Raw genomic sequence first — 5,145 nt, forward strand, 5'->3', positions numbered from 1 at the left:
AATAAACAAACAATAGCACATCTCTTGGTATATGGACCACGAGAGTATTCATACAGTCTCCTTAGTACATAGTAACCACTTAAAATTGTAAATTTAATAATTATAGAGTACTAATATTTATTTTTAATGAAAAGATAATTTTAATATATATGTAAGTATTTTCATTACACATTACTATAAGCACAGCTCAGTATAGTCAAGAAATGGAAAAATGAAGATGTGAATATTGTCAACTTGTGAAAGTTATAAGGTATTCTCTATACTTATATTAGAATTGTCTGGAATATTTCAACAACAAATGATTTAAATGCCACCTATGATACTTAATCTAGCATGGATATCAATTCAACAAAATTACTTGTTATAGATCATACTTTTCCGGTCAAAAAGAAATGGCGGTTTTTTTGTGCAATGCTGAAAAAATGTGAAGAAATCAAAGGACTACAGTAGCCGGTTGCAGAAATATTGGTATTTTTGTAATGTAGTACATCCACAAGTAATCATTTAATCGCTAAGGGGACTTTTGTGACTAATTAATTCGTGCAATCATTTTTGCGTAAGGCAAACATTAAAATTACCCCTCCCACTAGCTGATGAAGTGACCAAATGCCCGCGAAAGGACATAGGCGAAAGAGAAATAGATCATCCCCAAATCAAAAACCCCTAAATTTACACGTCTACAAGCGTCACAGAGTAGGAAATCCTTTGAGGGAGTCGACGGACGCATGAAGCCTGAGTGACGCGAGTTACTACAGTGTACATTCGGACATAGACTCGGACTCAGAGGTAAAAATGTGCACAAGGAAAGACCTGGAAGAGGTAGCAAGCCAGATGGTTGAAAAATTTAAGGAACAGCTTTTGATCGACCTGAAGGATGAATTCACCAAGATTGTCGACAGTAAATTTAACGATCTGAAAACAGAAATTGCAGAAATACGCAAAGAAAACCAACACTTAAAAGAGTGTATCGCGTCCGCCAACGAGGCAAGAGACGAACTCGAGCAATATGGTCGTCGTTCTATGTTGGAGATTCATGGTATTCAAGGGGATACGGGCGACCATCATGAGAACGTCACTGCCAAAATCATGAATCGAGCCAAAAAGTTGAATCTTAATCTGACACCTGCCGACATTGACAAAGCCCACAGACTAGGCCGATTCCGCACTAATTCTACTCGGAAAGTCATAGTTAAATTCACCAATTCAAAAGCGAGAGAAACAATGTATAACGCAAGAAAATCCCTTGGTGATCGTATATTTGTCCATGACTCTCTGACAAAGTTTAGGCAGAAATTAGCATATGAGGCCCTGAAGTTAAAACGCGAAGGATCCCTCATAAATACATGGGTCTCCGGAGGCTTCGTATATGGCATCATGACTGTAGCCGGTGTGGATAAGAAAATACAGATTAGAAATATGAACGCTTTGAAGGCTGTGCATGATGGTCAACTTCCCGTGTACTCGGACCCGACCTTCCCGTGAGTCCAGCCGCCACCTCTGTCTGAACTGTCTCACAAACTCTTTCATCCATTATGTGTGCTGTTTCCTTATGGTGACATTGATGATATTTTACCCATTGATAGGTGAATTGAATTCGTATGTACATATTTGACACGTACTATATGGCAAATATCCTACCTTTAACCTGTATTCCTGTTGAAAGATAGACTTAGTGTGGATTGCTGCAAATGTATTCTTTAAAAAATTTATCTCGCAAACAGACGAAGAAAAAGCAAACGCACTAAATAACTACTTTTCATCTATATCTAATGTAAATGACTCGAGTAGTACATTACCTCGTTCTAATTTAAAAACAAATTATTGTTTAAATGAACTTACCATTAACGAACAGGAAGTCATTGACATTTTAGAAAACCTTGACGTAAACAAATCAACTCGTCCAGATCAAATAAGTCAAAGAATGTTAAAAGAAACGTCAAAAACGCTGAGCTTTCCCCTCTGTATGCTCTTCAATCGTTCGATAAATACTTGGGTTTATCCAGAAATTTGGAAACTTGCACATGTAATGCCGTTATTCAAAAAGGGCAATAAAGGAGAGCCTGTCAATTATAGACCTATATCACTTATAAGTTGTGTCGGAAAAGTCATGGAACGAATAATTTTTAAACACGTTTATAATTTCTTGCATTTTAACAGTCTTATTTACTCCAAACAGTCTGTTTTTTACCAGGTCACTCGACAGTTTATCAACTAATCGATATATACAATCAAATATGTACATCATTTGACAAAAAAGAATCTACATGTATTGTATTTTGCGACATTTCTAAGGCTTTTGATAGAGTCCGGTACAGAGGACTTTTGTTTAAACTCAAAGAAAATGGAATCGGCGGGAAAATTCTCGTTTGGTTAGAACAATACATAACAAACCGTAAGCAAAAGGTCTTTATCAACAATTCTTTTTCTGACGCCAAAATATTACACGGCGGGGTCCCTCAGGGTTCGGTGTTAGGCCCTTTATTATTTTTGGTACATGTAAACGATATAGCGGAGTCACTCAATAGCGTTACCAGACTCTTTGCTGATGATAGCTCTTTAGCAGTATCAAGTAAAGATACCCAGTTAATTCAAGAGACATTAAATCATGATCTTGATATTATTCTTCAATGGTCTAAACAATGGCTTGTTAACTTTAATCCATTAAACACCGAAGTAATGTTCTTTTCATTTTGTCAGAGAAACTTAAGTTTTTAAGTCAATCATTGAAAACCTGGTTTTGTCATACTGTGGCGTTTCTTGTTTAGCTATTTAAGCCTACATGTATAAGTATGCAGTCATGTGTATTGTTAGCTATTAACTCTGTTTCATTTGTGGAACAAGCACATTTTTAAACTTTTCAGTTTTGGAAGCCAAAAAAACACTAGGCATTGTCATAGTCTTTGTTGTCTTGCAAAAACTTTCATCTTGAACAAAACTTAAAACCCATCCTGGATATTTAATTTAAACTTCGTGAACAATTTGCACATGTATAACAAGACTCATAACTATGTTTTAATGACTGTTGAGTAATCCCCTTGTTTAAATGAAAAAATGTTAACAGATATATGTTGGCGTTCGTTTCTTTGCAGTCGTGCTTCTGTTTTATTATATTTTAGTAAATATACTATGTACACATGTTCTGCTAAATATGATGATATATTTCTTAACTTGCAATCCATATTGAGAAAATGCTACACGAAATTTATTGCCTAAGTATAACTCTAGCTATCAGTACTTTAATATCAGTTAATTAGGTAATGTTGATCATGTGAACGGGGCATGTAATTCTGCAGTCTACAATGTATCTAGAACTCGTATAGGGTAACTCATGTATGTACATTTATCTTTTGATTTAGTTTTACGTTGAAACTTGTATTAAATAATACAGCAAAAAAAAACATTATCTTACTACGTCATTGTTTAGCTCCCTCACACAGGATATGTCGTGACTTCATTTTATTGTCCTCTCAGTGCTTCAAACATTATACTCAGAAATGGAGAAGTCCTTGGGTGATAACATGACCTAATGAAGTCCACTACGTTTATTAAAATCCACACAAAAGTATGATTATCTTATGAAGAGAAAAACAACTATTTCCCCAACTATTTATTAATATGCCCCCCTTAGAGGAGGGGGTATATTGCTTCGCATATGTGGGTAGGTCCGTCGGTTGGTCCTTAGGTAGTCCAAAGCTTGTCTTAGTGATTACTCGACAATTCCTCAAAGAATGGTCATCAAACTTGACATAAAGGTAGAAGGAGACCAGTTGATGACTGCTATGGATTTTAAGGTCAGAGGTCAAGGTCATAACTCTTATTCATCATTAAAATTTACATCGGATTTATTTATTCCCTGCTGCTAAGAGGATACATTTTATCTGCAAATAACAGTCATCATCTGAAAATGATTAAAAACTACCTACTATCCTCACACTTTGAATGGTCATAATATTTTTTTGAGGCAAGCAAATTGGGGAGTACAGTCATGTAATTGGGATTTTAATAATTTCTAGTCCGAAGTGGTGCATTTTGAACGTATTATATAACCTTTTTCTCCAATATAAACATACAAAGTGCCCCCCCCCCCATCCGCTAACGTTGATGAACAGTTGATACAGGCTTATTCATCACAGCAGCGGTCTATTCAATTGCTGTTGTATAGTGCAATGACCGTGATAGAGAGCTATACATGTAGCTTCGTCATATCATCATGATTAAGAAAACAATTATTCTTAATTCTTAGACAATCATCAACTTTAACAATGATTTATAACTATACTACATCAATACCAAGTAATCATCAATGTTTACATAAAGTTATCTGGGTTTAAAGATAGAGTTATCTGGGTTTAAAGCCAGTGGTGGTGGTGTTAGTAGTTTATACTCCGGGTCCCGGCGTGAGCACATTGAAGGGTCCCAGAGTGACAGTTCAACCACCGCACACCTATCCTGGGCGGTGAACCAGTACTAGGTGCCTTCACTTCTGCAAGGAACTGACAACTTCTGTACATGCCAGGGGCAGTGGTACAGTGCGAATGGTCGTAGAAAGAATTTCATAACCAATCACAACAGAAGTAACCTGGTCCGCCCGGGAATCGAACCCGGGTTGTCCGATTAACAGTCCAACGCTCTACCGACTGAGCTAACCGGGCGGACTCGGGTTTAAAGCCAGTGTATTTTACAGTAGCTATTTATAATACAGTGGCTAAGATCGCTGGTCTATTTATAGCCGGAAAGAGTAAGTAAAGTCTAGATATTCTGTCTATTTCTAGTACTGTTTAAAATTTAATGTAGTACAAATTTATACGGTATAAAAGATAAATACGCAATCCATTGATAAAACCGAAGGATACTTGTAAATATTCTCTGGTATATTTACTATGCTGATCAAGCAGCCTCTAAATCAATATTCAGTACAAGGCAGGTAGTCAAACTTGGTATTGTGAGAGGAGTATATAGCCCAAGGCAAACCCTGCTCAAGCATACTTACCTGGTACAGGGGATACCGTGATCATGAAGGCGGTTCCCCCAGGAAGAGGCCCTCCCATTGCACTTCGGTTGGGCTGACGCCTGCGATAGCCACAAATGTTGGTTACTCGGGTACGTAATTTATTGGTGTGGGGACTGCGTTCGCGCTGTCCCTAA

General features: G+C 37.0%; 1 non-coding gene across 1 annotated transcript; it reads left to right on the forward strand.

The window, feature by feature from the left end:
• The first annotated feature begins 4,982 nt into the window (after positions 1-4,982).
• LOC128212611 (U1 spliceosomal RNA) lies at positions 4,983-5,145 on the forward strand. The gene has a single exon (XR_008257531.1). It is a non-coding gene; the product is annotated as a U1 spliceosomal RNA (small nuclear RNA).

This window comes from Mya arenaria, chromosome 12, assembly GCF_026914265.1.
Source record: "Mya arenaria isolate MELC-2E11 chromosome 12, ASM2691426v1".
NCBI classification, from domain to species: Eukaryota; Metazoa; Mollusca; class Bivalvia; order Myida; family Myidae; genus Mya; species Mya arenaria.